Source organism: Misgurnus anguillicaudatus, chromosome 17 (assembly GCF_027580225.2).
Source record: "Misgurnus anguillicaudatus chromosome 17, ASM2758022v2, whole genome shotgun sequence".
NCBI classification, from domain to species: Eukaryota; Metazoa; Chordata; class Actinopteri; order Cypriniformes; family Cobitidae; genus Misgurnus; species Misgurnus anguillicaudatus.
Genome location: NC_073353.2, coordinates 14406714 through 14424756, shown reverse-complemented (window position 1 = coordinate 14424756; position 18043 = coordinate 14406714).

Below are 18043 nucleotides of genomic sequence, written 5' to 3'. Positions count from 1 at the left end.
ATACACATTACTGCATGTGGAACACTGATGGCAAAAGATTGCACAAAATTCACATTTATGCTTTTATTGTTGGCCTATCATCAAATTAGGCTAAAGCCTATTGTCATTGAAAATACAAAACTGTTCATGAATTGCTGCATGCAGAATAAGTGTCACTTTTCTCCTACACTTGTGAAAGTCAAGATTAACCTGAGAACATTTAGTCAGTGCATTACACTTTCAGTGTAAATATAAAAAATATGCTTGAGGGTTGATGACACATGATTCAACCATTCGATGAACTTCTGCCTAGATGTTTTGGGGGAGGGGTAAGACTATTCAACAAAATATATTTTGATGAACGTCATAAGCAACTGATAATGTGGGAAACAGCAGACAATTGTACATAATTGCATTAGGAATTTGTTCAAAAGAACGAGAAATTGCTTTATGATGTGCACAACAAGTGACTAAGTGCAGGTCAACAAGTTTAGAGAACTTCAGTTAGTTGTGATATGACAAATCACAATTAATAGCAAAGTGAGCAGCAAAGAAAAACTGTAATAACATTTGCTCCAAATACTCTCATTTTGTTTAAATTTTCATTTAAAATAAGTTCAATACTGTTGATTCTATAAGAAGCAAAATATAGAGCTCTGCTCTTCTCTTAGCTTTCTTGTCAAATAAATTACAAAATAATCTCACTTATTCATGAACACTGAATGGGCAAGTAAAAGGCAATTGTTTATATAGACATTTTTGCTGTTATTTTGTTAAACGTTCAATAAATTGCCCAATGATAAAGCATATGGATTGTTCATAGATTGTTCATGTTTGCAAAAATAAACAAATTAAAACTATGCAGTGACTTACAAGAGAGATGAACCACATAGACACTGTCTGGCATCAAATAAGAGTTTAGTTAAAGTTGATGTTTGACAGGAACAACAGCACCCTTCTTTTATATTTAAAGCAGAGGTCTTGGCATACTACGTAACAATTAAACAATTGTTGAACAATTAAACTGAATAGATTGTATTGTGGAAATTTATGTTATTCAAGTATGCCTAATTTCATTAAAAAAAAAAAAGATTTTACATTCAAACAATATTTGGAGAACCCCTAGTAATATCAAACCCCCAAGGGTCCTGGTCCCACGTTGCAGACCCATCATTAAAAGGGATAGCTCACCTAAAAATAAAAGTTTGGTGTTAATTTACTCTCCCTCAGGCCATCCAAGGGTGGGTAAAGCATTACAATAAGGTTGTATTTATTAACATTAGTAAATGCATTAGCTAACATGAACTAACAATGAACAATATACTGTAGTTTATCAGCATTAATTAATCTTTGTTATACTGTACCGTTGAATGCTTGAATCTGATTGGCTGATGAATGTTCTGGAAAACGCACAGCGAATGTAGTTCCAGGCATCTCTCTTGACCGCATTACAGTTCCATATCATTTCGCATAATTAACTGTTATAACGGACTAACAAAAACAACATGACAGATGATTTTCCGAGGCAGTAACAGCGCTGTTTAGAGATGCACAGAGGTAGCCTCGTTTACACAATCTCTCTCGCTCGCTCGTCCTTTCTCTCTCTTTCTTTCTTTCTCTCTCTGTGTCTCTGTCGCTCTTGCTCTCTTTCTAATAACATCATTAATAACTCCATTAGAATGCTATCAACGGCTCAAGCCTATACATTGCCAGCTTTAAAATGACGTTTTAGAACAAGCAAAAGAGCCGTTGGATGAGATGCGGAAGAAATAGTCCTACTTACAATATCGATTTAAGTACAAAAACCAGATTAATCCCTTTAAATATATCATGTGATCAATGTCTTGAGGTTTGGTAACCATAGTATAAGCGGAATAATTGACTCAGGACCGTTGAATTATTGAAAAATAGTGCACACCTGGCCACATCACCACCTCAGGTGTGCATTATATTTCAAATAATCCAACGCCCCATCATCAATTATTCCTTACTTAATGTCAATACAATGTTCATGTTAGTTCATTGTGCATTAACAGTTACAAATTTGATGTTAAAAATGTATTAATAAATTAACATAAACTAAGATTAATACAGTATAGCAGTCGCAGCTTGTGACTGCTCATCCGAGGGGCGCAAATTCAAACTAAGTGTTCAGAGTGTCATGTGTTGCTTGTTTTTTCAAAATATGTGTTTGTTGTGATGTGCATCACGTGTTTTGTCAAAATAAGTACCTGCTGCACACGTGTCAAAACCATTTAAGATAAAAGAGGCGCTCACGTTCACAAAATACAAGCAAGACACTCCCTTAACAGTAAACTCTGATTACGCATGAGATTATGCGAGTATCTGGCAAACGCAAGCGTCTCTTTTATCATAAACCCTTTAGACGCGTCTGCAGCAGGCACTTATTTTGACAAAACACTTAATGGACCCAGGATCTCTCGACGCGCAGAACACATATTCACACATGAAGGGCTACATACATGTATATGCATTATCTAATGTTAACAAGTGTTACCCATTTTTCTTCAGTACAAACAACATTTTTATCTAAAACTGTGGACTTTGGTAATTCATGAAATGCAAGTACACAGGCACCATCACTTTGGGAGTCAGGAAAGCCGTTACAAGCAAAACAAAATAAATACTGAAGGCTCATGACATTATATTGATGTCTTATGAATTAAACAAGTGTTCTGTGCAAGAAAAAGATTTACAACATTATTATAGTGCCATAATAGCATGTGGCATGCATTTCTAAATTTTGGATGGTCTGTGCACTGTCAGAAAAAGTGGACAAAAATGATCCCAAGCTGTCACTGGGGCAGGCCTAGTTACGTACACATTTGGCAACAGAATGTCCCGGGTTCTTTTATGCATTAGGGGCAAAGGTGCACTTTTTTAAGTTGTACTGCCCCAAGAACAGCTACAGTATGGACCAAATGTTTTGGCCATTTTCTGACAATCTGGGTGAGTAAATTTTCCCACATATTAAATAGATGAAGAAATACATGCTGATTGTTTGGCAGGACACTCTACTGAAACAGAGAGAGAGAGAGAGAGAGAGAGAGAGAGAGAGAGAGAGAGAGAGAGAGACAGAGAGAGAGAGAGAGAGAGAGAGAGAGAGAGAGAGAGAGAGAGAGAGAGAGACATATATATAAAGGCAAGAGTCGCTTAACTGCAATGTAAGCAAAATCTAGCATTGCAGAAAGGATTAAACAAGAGCTATACTGTATATCTAATGCACCACGAATCTGATGGAACACAGCAAGTCATATTTCCAATAGACATCACTCCAACTTTGTCTTCTGTATTTGCATATTCAAGCCTAAAGGCACTCGAATGCTCCTGCCGTTTTTCCATTATCTCTTAACATTTTAGTGTGACACCACTATTTCCCATCCTTGTCTTGCACCTGACACCCCTGCAATCCAAATGCAGATGTGAGGTCTTTGAGATTTTTTTCCGGAGTCTTAAATGCTCCATAATGCTATTGAAAATGTAAAATAACTGTGTGAATATAGCCTGTTGAGTTTCTCCCATTTAGAAACACAGCTCCTATGTGGAGTTATATTCACATGGATGATCACAGAAACACGCACGCTTGCACCTGTGCCTAATAGACCAAATTAGCGCTTTGTCACATAAGACAGAGGTTTTTTGTGCATTTCCACCTATCCCTTAAGGTGTAGAAAATAGGAGATAATTATATTTATCGGCAAAGGGACTGTTATGAAATTAATTAGGTGTATCATAATAGGAAAGAAAATTGTTAATTCACCGTCTTCTTGATTTAGCAACGTGTAACCATGGCAGCAAGTCATATTTAGCATGCTGTTACCGTGTCATTTCTTTTAAAAATGAAGAGAAAATTCTGCACAATTATTACAGTTATACTATGGAGCACCTAATGTGTATATATTCATTAAATTCATTCATTCATTTGATTATAATCACTTGTAATCGTAATTTTATTGTAAAATGTAATTTTATTTTACAGATTATATTTAAAAATGTCTTATTGGCAGTCAACTATGATTCATTTATTCCAATAACGAAAGTGTTTGATAAAAGTGTGTATTATTCATTCTTGTGAGCCCTTATGAGAGAGCCCAACTCCATGTACAGTAAAATGAATCAGCCCTTATTAGGCTACAGACATGATTGGATCCTTCACCTTCGATGGGTGTTTATATCAGACAGGCCTATATATTGTATATGCTTTAAAGTATTGTATATTTCTTCAGCATCTAAACTGTCATAATGAGTAAATTCTTTATATTCATTTTACTTTTACTTATGCTCGCTTAGTCTATGAGTCCGTAGTGTGTCCCATCTGTCATTTTTACGCTCCGAAGTGTGCTCATCAGCGCCCCCTTTGCAGCCTTGATGCGGTCTTCGGTAAAGCTTGCACTGCTGCAGGCTTCTTCCACTTTACCTACCCGGAAGTCCATGCGAAAGAGCAATCAGATGAATCAGACGATGGATGGGAGGAGTTCACACTGATGGGCAACTTCTCTTCCTATTTCCGGTGTGACCCTCGAGTCTGTCCAAAAATACGACTCGGGTGCACCCTCGTTGACTTGCGTCAAGGGTATCTAAGGTCTGCACTAAATGATGTCATCAAAGTGTGGACTCTGAGGAAGTCCACAAGTTCGGAGTGTGCCATTTGGGACAGGGCCAAAGTCTCATAACATCTAATAGATTGTGGAAGTTTATGAATATTCACGTAAGCTCTGCCCGTGAAACGAATATATCAGAAACCAAACATCTATATATATCCATAAATAAGAATGAAAAAAAAAACCTATTAATATGTGTTGGGAGTGTGTGAACACAACCCCTTTCAATAAAAAATCCACCTGCTTCTTCTTTTTAATCCCCATTGAACCAATGCAGTCTCATTAGACCTGCTGTTTTGATTTTCTTGTTAATGTGATGTCACACTGATAAAGCCCCGCCCACTGCCACTTACTGACTTAATTTTATGGTTAATTTTACCCAAAATCTTTTCTAAATGTGTTTGTTAGCACATTGCAGCACTAAGATACTATATTGTCTCAGACTGTATTCACAGGAATCAGATACATTTTTAACCAGAAGCACTCACTGGAGTGTGCATACATGAAAACGCGCTTTTTTGCTCCCACCCAAATAGGGGAATTTTGGAGATGCTATAATATATGAGCTGTGACGTATTTTGAGCTGAAACTTCACAAACACATTCTAGGCACAACTGAGACTTAAAGGTATATTACATCTTGTAAAAATGGGCATAATAATGCATGCTGAACTTAGCAACCAGAGATGCAAATTTGTGTAAAAATCATGAACATGTTTTAATTATATTACAATATTTATATAGCAGACTGCACAGCCTATTTAGGTGTGAATAAATAAATTAATAAAGGTAGATCAGAGAGTTTTATCATTTGAATAGGATTTTTGATCTAGCCTTTTGTGTGGCGGCTAGCTGAGGCCACATTTTGATAGATGTTTGTTTCAGTTGTCCTAGCGCTGGGAGAAATAAAGAGTTAATCTGCGGCCATGAAATGAAACACAAACTCTGTAGGTCACCGCTCTTGCTCTCCACAAAAATATTAAAAAATTGTCATGCATGAGGCAATTCATTTTTCTTTTTATACAGAAGCAGATGTGGACCATAAAGAATGAAAATCATTGAACTCAGATCTTTCTTCACCCCAACCCCCCCTTTTCCACTCTCAAAGAGGTCTCCATCATCTTGATCCATCTTAAAATGATAGTCCCAGCTGTAACAGTCCTCTATGGACCAAACAGACTCGATTAAGTTATGCAAATGTATTAATTGAAATCCCAAACTGTCCCGACATTCCACTTGACCCTATTGGTGATATTTCAGAAACGGTTTTGCCATCTGCAATAACATATGAAATGAGCAAAGAAAATGAAAATATACTGAATAAATCAAAGCAAATGTGTCATTTAGTTTCAGATGTTTTGCTACGCTTTACATTATTCACGTTTTACATTTTGACATTTGATATGGATTTGATGAATCTGAACCACATCTAGCAGGGATAATAAATTCGGTGTAACGTTGATTCATTTCCCAACCTGATTGAAGAACATGTCTAAGGTGAAAATATCTCCTGATTTCTTCATTTCCTACCTCCTGCCTTTAGTGTTCCCATTACAAATCCCTTCACAGCATCACTTGCTGATCCCCATCAGTGAAAACTATGCTGTGATTTATGGCCTGTGGTGTTCTGGAAGAGCTCAACGTCTTCCTCGATGAATATTGACCCATGTGCCGGTGACCTGCAGACTCAACATGTTTGGACCTGCTCTGACACTAGCTGATGTAATCAACAAATCTGTCCAGGGCCAATATATCGGTCTGAAGACTTTGATAGCGATCAGCCAGGGTTCAACTCAATAAAAAACACATCTATTTCATCCGTGGTTTACACATTTGTATAGTTGCTGTGGTTACATAGGAAGTGACAATATCTCTTCACTAGCTGTCACTGGGGCAGTACCCTTTCAAAAAGTACACATATGCATCTATAGAGTTCATGTTAGTACCTCATATGGTACCAACTGTATACATATTTCTACCTTAATGGTACACACTAGGATGTTTTAAAAGGGTACTGCAAAATGTAACCATTTGGACCATTTTTGGTACAAGGAACCCTGCAACATAATGTGAACACCAGCAAAATAGCAGATATCTTTCAGGGTTTTGTGTTCATGTTTTTTATTTTGAAGCTGACTTGTCATTTTTTTTGTCTTTTTAAACATGGTTATAGTTGGTATGCAATGACGTCACTTTTCCACGTGACCACACCGGAGCTCGCCCTGTTGAGTGGCAAAACATTAAATAAAATGGCTGGTTTTCATAGCGGCTGCTGCGAAAACGACAGTAAGACTGACTATTATCAGCTTAAATTTAATTTAGTTGGCCTTAACAGTGCCCCTATACAACAACTTGCCAAACAACCAGTAGTCTGTGGACAAGGGCATATGGCCAGACATTGCTTTTCCTGACATATATGTTTGTCTTGCCTAACACTATGGGTATGGATTGTTGTTACTTTTCCACGTGACCACGCCGGAGCTCGCCCTGTTGAGTGGCAAAACATTCAACAAAATGGCTGGTTTTCATAGCGGCTGATGTGAAAATACCAGTAAAACTGACTATTATCAGCTTAAATTGAATTTATTGGACTTGATAGCAGAGGTGGACGATACTTTGTTACATGAGTTACATTTTCCAAGCATCAGTGCTTTATTAGGGTGTTTGTCTTGGGAAAAAAATTTACTTCACTATTATTTAATACCCAATTACATTAAAATTGTGTACTTTATCTTTAGTAAAAGTACGTTATTGTATTAAAATAGGCTATTAAATATAAAACAAAAATGTGTATTTATTAAATGTAATAGAATAAAAATTATGATAATATGCTTTGGAATGTATGTTTTCCAAAGAAAAACACTGATAAAATACAAATACTTGAGAAAAAACTAATCTTAAGTAGAAAGTAACATTATTAAGTAGTGTCCACCTCTTCTTGATACCATAGCAACTTGTCAACCCACCTGTGGTCTGTGGACGTTGGCATGAACGATCCATTTACTTCTCCTTTTGGTGTTTTTTGGCAGTCTGTAAAACGATAGCTCCCAATTCTTGCTAATCTGTTAGCACAGTCTATCGCACAATGTTTTCCTCGTTTTTTCGCTGATTTTACACTGTACACAATGCTGACGGTCTGTCTTTTGCCACTCAGTGGCACCGAAGGTGACGTCACGTGCATACCCTCTATTAAACCATCATACCTAGTACACAAGGCTCATCATAATGGATGTTTTTAATGAAGGCTCCCTGACAAAACTTTGCAATTACACAGAATAAGAGTATTCATTGGTGTATTTTTATAGGATTTATTTTATTTTCTTTGACATACCTGATATATGGCTACTGCTATTGATTTACTTCACACATCTATGCCATGCTAATGCTGTCGCTCAGGCTTTTTGCCACTCAGTGGGCGTAACCGCAGTCGCTTTCGCCGAATGTGACGTCACGTGCATACCCCCCACAGAGGTTGTTTTATATAGTAATTAGTGTTTATTATTATTTTGGGCATTCCTGTAAGCCCGTTTTTTATTTAAACTATTGCTTTTTACTATTATTACTTTCTTTCATTATCCTTTTGCCAGATGTTTTGGAAGTTACTGTACTTACAATGCATTACATTGTATACATTTGAATCAGTATGTGTGTTCCACTTACATATATTCTGAGCCCACAACATTTTAAATGATTTATAATCTAGAATTATTAACCTTGTGATGTGTATTTAGTCATTGTCTGTATGAATTGCAATTTTAATGCATTTTGAACACATAGATTAAAGTCACTGAGCCATATGTTACAGTAAGCCCTCACAGAGAACACATTTGATAGCTTCAGGAGGTTATATCTATACAAACAAATTATTGCTGTTGTGTTCTGCTCTATGGTAAACAGCGCCCTCTAAAGGTTAAAGAAACACACAGCCAGCTGTTCTTCCCCATAACCTGGTCCAATCCATTTTGACAAGAAAACACTTCCCTTAGGTACATGAAGTTTTTACTGTCATGTCTGTCATACGACTGAAGAAGTCTGTCATACACATACATGACAAGCACTGAGATCTCTTATGAAGGCTGCTGTGATGTGTTCTGGAGCTGTGTGACAAGATAGACACACATGTGGATTGTTTTCAGTCAATTAAACATGCATATTTTAACAGATATTTTCCCTTGGTCTTAATTAGTCTCCCACACATGAATCTAATAGGATTTGTTTCTTTTGGAGGATTGATGATGAAATCTTCACATGAAAGTGGAATGACAATTCTTGTAGAGATGTTACAGTTATAAAAAGTGTGAATATCCCCAAAGGGTTAAAGGAGAAGCAGATGCATGTACAGTATAATCCACATAAAGAAGTTGCAAATTGGATATAAGTGATTACAATTACTGCATTGTTCGTTTGAAATTATATGCATCTATTCAGTCCTTGGCACATCTCTATATCCACAATGAAAACACCTGCTGGAATGAATGTGAAAGACCCTTGAATACATTTCAGATCAGGAAATATTCACATGAACTCCTAAATCAGCAAAGGTTTCTTCTTACTCGTTCAAAGATTATATAATAGCAAGCCGCATGAATAAACATTACATTGGAAATGTATTTATAACACAGCGCTAAAGTTATTCATATTCCCTCATGTAGTTCTCTGCAAGTGCATATCTACTCTATTGAGCTTTAGTAGAGACAGACAGCTTGTTATCAATCTGCATATCCTAAGCCTTCCCCACCCCAATCTCCTAAGAATCCAGATTATGAAGTCACTGTACCCTCCTTTGAGAATAAGTGTTTTCAGAAAACATTTCAGCAGAGACATCTCTTTCTGACACATTTCTAAACTGCTGGAAAAGCATAAAACACGCCAGCATGGCAAAGACGGCTGAATATGTCCTTTAACCTGTAACACTGGAGGCAGTGAATGTGCTGCAGCAGTTCAATTGAATTTTTGTAGCTTGCCTGGTCAAAAGGGTCAGAAGACTTCACAGTTGGAGAAAATCAGTTTGACTTGGCATTCAGGCCTGTTGTGACCTTTTACTGTAGAAAGTGAAAAATCAAACGCTTTTCTTCTTTTTAAAAGAGCTTATAGGTTATAGAAAAACCTACTGTTTCTTAGTAGATGTAAACGTATGTTTATTACTGTATAAAGAAATATCTAGCAACATTTTGTGAGGCATAGGCTACACTTTAAATAAATGATGAAACAATGTGTCAATGTGGAAAGAATACATAAAAGATTTTGATAAAAACATATTTTTTAAAGCTCTGAATAAACATATATTTATGTATATAAAGCGACGTATTTTACAAGGTGACTATTAATTTTTATGATTTTTGAAAGATTTCCTGTAACACTTTACAATAATGTTCATTAGTTAACATTAGTTAATGTATTAACTAACATGAACAAACCATGAGCAATACATTTGTTACAGTATTTATACATTTTTTGTTAATGTTAGTTAATAGAAATAAAGCTTTTAATTGTTTGTTCATATAGTTCACAGTGCATTAACTAACGTTAACAAGATTTTTTAAAAAGTATTAGTAATTGCTGAAATTAGCATTAACAAAGATTAATAAATGCTATAAGTGCAGTTCATTATTAGTTTATGTTAACTAATGTTGTTAACTAATGTTAACTAATGAACCTTATTGTAAAGTGTTACAAGATTTCCTTTGCCCCGTGATGTTAGGGTTAGGGGCGAGGTTTTGTTATTGGCTTTTTTATGAAAATCTTATGTTTTTGTTCACCATATTTTGCATTTCCTACGAATTCATATGAATTAGCAACTCGTAAAATATGTATGAAATCAAAAAAGAGCATTTGAAATGTTTTTCTAATAAAGCAATAAGCAGTGGGTTACCAGTGGATTTTAAAAACAGCTAAGGGGCGTTGTGAAAACATAAAATGCACTGTAACACCACTGATTTGCAGGGCTTATTGCTTTTATAAAACGGTTACTTCATATGCATAGCAAGATTTGATCAAATAAAACACAAATAAGTAATTATATTAGTACAAATATTACTCTTCCACCAAACAAAGTAGTTCCTCAGAATTAAATGTGGCTGAAACAGAGCGCAGTTTTCAAGCAACAAATGAAAATATGATTAAAACTGTGGTGTTTATTTTCATAAATCATCAAATTTATACATTACCATTTATATCATGCAACTGTTGATTTATATCATGCAATTGTGATGATTAAATATGCTTGGGAAGCATGCTTAACTCTTTCCCCATCAGCGTTTTAGTTTAATGCCTTACAGAAAAATGATCTTCCTTAAATAAACATAAAATATCAAATGAAAGAACCCTCCACTTAAAAAAAAAACCTGTTTCATACTACCTTTATTTGTTCCCTTATCACCTCTCAAATTTTCAGCTAAAAGCGGAGATAATTTAATTTTTGTGAAGAACTTTTGTAAGAGATCAGATTCAGAGCCTGATTTAAACTTACACGGTGTTTTTAGTGTTCATTGAATGCGTTAGTGTTTAAGTTGGGTAAGATCGCCACTCAGTGGATAATAGTGCAAAATATGAATTTGAGGCAGAAACTCCTTAGGGAACGCGTTCTCTTTATTGACGAGATGACTCAACAATATTTATTGCCATTTATCTGGATATCCCCATTAATTGTGCAATTGTAGACAAATAAAAAAATAATTAAAGACTGTGGTGTCTCATAAGTCACGCAGCAAAAGCGGCGCAGTTATGTAATGCGGTCTGAACCGTGGGGTTACCGGGGTATTTTATCACGCCTTAGAACGTGTTTCAACCAATCAGAATGAAGAACCAGAACGGCCTGTTTTATAAATAAGCATTTTTTTATTAAGCTCTTATGTTCAAGTTTAGTCATTTCTCTTTAATGGCAATTTATCAAAAATGTAAATGTCTTATTTAAAAAAATGTCAATATTATTTAGCAAATTAATTGCAAAACCTTCTTACGTACATGCAAAAATCTCCACTTCAATGTGGATAATATATTACGAAGTCAATATCGTAATATATTTGGTAAAATGTTGAGTTGTAATTTTACTTACTGTAAAATTGGGTTATTTTATAGCAAAATGCTGGGAATAAACCATTACATTTGACCCATTGTTAACCTTCATATAGCACCAATTTTTTTTTTACTGTTGACATCTGTACGCTTAACGCTTTACTGTCAACTCTCCTTCATAAAACAGCCCTTCCCACAGTTTTCAAGGGCAGGAGAGTAACATTTTCAAAGAGGCTTTAATATCATCTAAAGTGGATCTGTTATTTAGCTTAGTTCCTCAGACCTTATTCTGTATGCCAAGTACAGTTCACCATCATCCGGCCAACACAGATGAATTTTAATGTGACATCTTTCTCACACATGCTCTACATCTAACCCTCTACTAGTTTAATCTAAACAAATCTATCTCCTCATAAAAAAATCTTTCGATCTGGCTTCCCGAATATCCAGTGGTTTTACAGAGTGGTTTCCATGGTATCAGGATGACACCATCTTGAACTTGGCACGGTGCTATCACAGCACGACCCTGAGAGAGACCCAGGAGTGGGAATAGATAATTGGCTACAATAAGAAAAGGTAACATCACATCCTAAGATGAGATCTCCAGCCGTGTCCATAAAAATATGACCACTTCAGACAGACGGGAACCGCGTGTTCCAAATGAAACTGATTTCTTCTTCCTCGGAATAGAATAGGAGGCAGGGGGAGGATGGTGATCGTGGTAGAGGGTTATGGATAGTTCTGGCAACCAAACAGATTGGCTTGTCATATAGGGAAAACAAAATCCCCTCAGGCAATTTGGCTGTCAACGGATTATCCGTTATAAGTTGTAGGATTTGTGCGAGGAGAGGAGCAATATCACGGCCATGGTCCAGGAAAGGGGCTCAGAGAGTCTCAATTATTAAGCTTTAGCTCTCCCGAATGTCACGTGGTCTCCTCAAAGACCCTTCTGTGTGAACCAGCATGGACCTGTTTATATCAGAATGAATTTTCACATGCTGATCCCAGAAATAATGTATATCAGTCAGTTTCTTCATATCTGCATTTGATCTGGGTTGATTTGAAATATTATTAATTATCAAAACATAACATAATTGGAGCCTCTGGGACCCATAAAGTCTGTAATGTATTTGTATCTGGCTATACAGATGGTAAGTCCTGTCACAGAAATATCAAAATACCCCAAGACAAAGCATCGAAAATAACACGTAAGCCTGACAAATTCGACATGCATGTATATAATAGTGAGTGATCATAAAGTAAAATCCAGCAGGCCCATAAGTGAGGCTGGCATGAGGCAGTTAGTGATGCAAGTACTACACAACAGCTGCCGCTTATTAAATATTCATGCTTAGCTTCCTGTGAAAATCCTGTTTGTTGGTGAATTCGGGGGGAGGGCTGGGAAAACGCATTGAGCATAAGGTGACGAGAATGCGACTTGTGGAGTTGTTCAAGAGTTTGTCGTCTTCATAGACATGTTTACGATTTTGCATTAACATGCAATCAATAGGGAATGGGATAAAGCATATTTGGCGTAGGGCTCCGAGGTCGAAATTTTAGCCCCAACTCAGAGTACCCCCCCTTTAACTGGGACTAGCTGATAGCGAGGCCATTTACTTACCGTTTGTGTTGTTCTAAACTTATATTGATTTTTTTATTCAGTTGAACACAAAAAGATATTTTGATAAATCATGGTAACCACATATGTATTGGTACCCATTGACTTCCATAGTAGGATAAACAAATACTATGGAAGTTAATAAGGACTCTCAACTGTGTGCTTACCATCATTTATCAAAATATCTTTATTATTTTGTGTTCAACAGAATAAAGAAACTCATTTCAAATGCAGATTTAAAACAACATGAGGATGAGTAAATGATGACAGGGTTTCTGCAGTATGTTAATGTGCTGTAATGGAAAGTAGAAATCGTGGTGAATTTTTTTTTTAGCAATTATGTATGTGTACTTCAAAAATAATGATATGCAGATACACTATTATTCACCTTTAACATGTACATGAAACTTAAAAACAACATAATTCAAAGTGCCTTTGGGCAACATTAAAACTCATTATAACACTGTGCAAACATAATTAAAAAGCACTTAATTACTAAAGTCTCATACAAAACAGCGCTTTTGTATTACTGCATTTCATCATATTCAACTCATTGCATTTTGAATAGATTTTGATCAAACATCCTATTAAGGTCTCCCCATGTATCAGCTTTAAATACCAACGGCATGAGAAAGAAACAATTTCAACCAAAACTATATCAGTCTTTTTCTTTTCCATGCACGGGCAAAGCTCATTTCAACTCAATACCATTTCCAGACCCAATGACAAGCTTCCCTCATTAACACAGGAAACAATACAAATGGACTGAAGAGCGAGGCCAGACCCCATGATGTCTGATTCGAACCGGTAAATTCATTTCTGGCGCAGTGTGAGTCATTGTATTTGAACAGGCCTGCGGTTGAAACACAGCAGCGCGTCCGGCTCTCGGGGAAAAGGCGAGAGTTATAATCGAGGCTGTGGGTTTCTGTAAGATGAGGGCAGGTGTTTCATGGGAGGAAGCACTGCAGGTACATCTATAGCTACACACTGTGGGCTTTTACTGTATAATTACTCTCAAAAGAAGAATCAATGCACACTATATGCTCCACAGGACAAAAACTCATTATTTAGACATTTTGAAAACAGCATTTTTCAATAAATGAGTTTCTACACAGTAATATAATGTTTTTTTATATTCGTATTACGCTTTAATAACATTTCTATTATGTTTACTTCATGCAAAAACTGCAATTTTTTACTGCAAATGATACTTTTATGCACATCAAATTCAGTTTATGGTTATTAGAAACCCAGCAATGTATTTGGATTATAAAGCAGAGAAAAGGGCAGAATTCAATTACAATCCTTTAAAGTAGTTCACACAAATATGAACATTCTCTGCCCCTTATACCATTCCAGATGTATATGGCTTCCTTTCTTCAGTTGAACACGACTGAAACATGCATAGGACAACTAATCACAAATTCACAATAAATGAGAGAACAAGTGCCACCATATTTGAATTGACTCTACTAAGCTGTAGCTATGTTTCAATCAATACATGACATATTATTCACTAAATAAGCTCATAACATATGAGGAGCTCAGATGCAAAAGTTGCTAAATGGCACCTCTGTCAAAAATTAGATTACCTGAATGCTCTCGACATGTATTATACGTTTATCAAATACCTCCGCTTCAAATACGCTTAATCTTGGCCTCAGGCCATTCAGAAATATCACTTTGTTGGCAGAAAATGCTAAATGTCAACTATTTTTCAGTAAAGTCCTATATGTGCAAAGAAGATGAATTGGATAAATGCAAAATTCAAACATCAATGTGGCAGTCACATGGATCACAGCTCCTCCTAATGTGTGTTCAGTTTCTTCATTTTTACATTCTGACTTTCATCATTTGCTAATGTTTCTTTAAAAGTGAAAGTTTTTGAAATAAACTTGCATGCATTTAGAGGGTTTTGCAGCAAAAGACAGTCACATTTGTTAAACCCAGTTAGAGGACAAATATCATGGGTGATCCCAGTGAGTGTAGCTGATAGTTTACTTATTTAATGTGAAAGATTTAAAGGTGCAGTGTGTAAATTTTAGCAGCATTTAGTGGTGAGGTTGCGAATTGCAACCAATGGCTCAGTCCACTGCTCTTCCTTCGCTTTTGAAACACATAGAGAAGCTACGAAGCCACCACCGGAAGAACATGTCATTGACGGATTAAAAATGTTTGTCTGTTAAGGGCTTCTGTAGAAAAATGGCGGCACAAAATTGGCGACTTCCATGTAAGGGGACCCTTGGTGTATGTAGGTAAAAACGTCTCATTCTATGGTAATAAAAACATAATGGTTCATTATTAAAAGGTCTTTATACACCCTTAATAATATAGTTTTGTATATTATGTAGCATTTCTGTTAAGAGATCCTTTTAAAAATTACACACTGCACCTTTAACTTCACACAACAAACAATACATCATTAGGGGCCAGTCACACCAAAAGCGCTTTAAAAATTCTTTTTTTAAAAAAGAGCAGTGCGATGCGGCTTTTCATATTGCTAAGCAACCACCGAGTCAGCTGTCTTGTCAATCAAATATTGAAGCATAAGCGCTCTTTTGCTGTTAACTGTCATATTAGCAGAAACTTTAAAAAGAGGACGCTTGCTCTGACCTTGTTTGAGGGTGAGAGGTGAGTGCATAAACACACAGGAGAGAGTGAGCGAGTGGTGTCCGGTTCTTCAAAGCAACTGTAAACTTCCCTCACCACAACGTAAGGCCCGCCTCTCCCCTCATTCGATTGGACAATGGAAAGACACGAATGACGTCGGGTAGACGAGAATTTGACGCCTCATATGCTGCTGGTGTGAACCCAAAGTAAGTCAACGTAAAGACGCGTTGAGGTGCGTCTGGAGGTCTTGCGGCACGAATGAGGCATTTAGCCACGGTAGACGCGATTCCGCCTCATTTGTGCGTCTAGTTTGTGCAAATGGCGCGAATTGAGAAATAACCTTTTATTGCCATTAAAGTGAAATTCTGACCTAAACTAAACCCTAAAGCCTGATTTATAAAATGCTAATTTACAAGAAAAGATGTCAGATGCACTTAAAGGGTTTTGCATCTGAACTCCTCATACTTTATATTATCTAACTCAGGGATGGGCAACTTTGATAATGACGAAGGCCAGCATTTTTCTCCTTTATACCAAGGGGGCCAGAACCACACGCACAATTTACATCATTCTTAATTTCCTTTATTAAGTAACCACATTATACAATTAACCTGTCTTTAAAGATGACATAGAATGATTAAACGGAGTATTTATCCTTGTTCTGTGATGTGACATGTAGACCAAAATCCTTTTGTTTGGGTCTGTAATGCCTTAGAAGCTTCCTAAAAACCTCTCTCAGTTAGCTCTATTAGGGTGGGGGATTTCAAACAAGTGGTTTGCACCTATTTGGCTCCCCCTACTGGCTTAACTTGCAATCTCATTACTGATTGGCTGACTTTGCTGCCACTCAAAAAATGTAGCCAATTATTTTAAAGTGGATGGGCAGTTAGATGCCTGTGATGTCATAAGCATCAGTTTTTCAGATTGGGCCGTTTTCTGGCTGACATTTCTAAAAGAGGAATTTCTATGACACTGAGATGTTTAGCATGTGTAACACTTTTTGTATGTTTGTGAATGCGGGTAGACTACCATTATTCAACAAAGACAAGGTAAAAATGGTTTTTCATTCTCTGTCCCCTTTAAAGATTGTAACTATAAAACTTAGCAATTATGCTTATTCTAAATCATAACTTTATTTTCAGTGAACAAGCATTTCAGATAAAACTTCTTAAAATAACATTATGTAGTTTCCATGTAAAAATGACTTACGGCTCCCCCATATGGTTGAAAAGTGCAACAGTGCCTGGTATCAGACACTCTTCTGCAGGCAGGAGGAGGGGCGGGGCGGGGCTGTGTGCTCTACCCTCCACCTCGACTTTCAGAGTGCGCTTGTAGCAGCTAGGAGGCTGCTCAGGTTGCAGTAGCAGTAGAATTTGTCCAGTTAAGAGTTGTTCTATCACTGAAATAATTTTAGAGACATTATTTAAAGGTTGAAAAACTACATAGTGTTGCTTTAACTGCATTGCTTTAACATCTGTAACAAGCAAGGCACTTTTAAATTAGTATAGAGGAGTTTCTCATCCCGCCCTTAGAGAACAAAATTATTTGAGATAAATAATAGGCTACATAAATTCAAAACAAAATAAATAAAAAAAATGTTAATAACAATGTATTTTACCTTTCAAATGTGAGAGCAATTCTGGCCCGAGTACGACCGGTCACCCAAACCAGAGGCATTGTTTTTAACCCGACTGGACCCGAATGTAAACTGACGTGTGTGCCGTCTGCAGCCCCGGTGGCCTCGCAAAAAATTTGGCGAGCTGCTCCATTTTTCTATATGACGATGACACCAAGGTAACCGCTAAAACGTACATTTAAAATTATCTGACATGTATGTCTCAACAAAAATTAACCTATCGCCAGCCACACAATGTCGCAAGCGCTCTTGGCAAACAAAGGAGAGGTTTGAAAAGGACATTGACACACACACACATGCGAGAGGGCTTCTCGGGTCCGTTCGGCAAAAACACATTCATTTTAAATAACCCGAAACCCAATTATTGTACCCGACCTGTGTCCGAGGCACGCGTGAAACTTTTAGACCCGAACCTAATCGGGTCTCGGGTCGGACCTCGGGTTTTCGGACCCCGTGAAGACCTCTTCTTCACATAAGCCCAAACACGGGACTATGCTTACTGTGACGATCTGCAGGACCTAGCGCCCTCTCCTGGTTAGGAGTATTTACGTCCTAAAACAAAAAT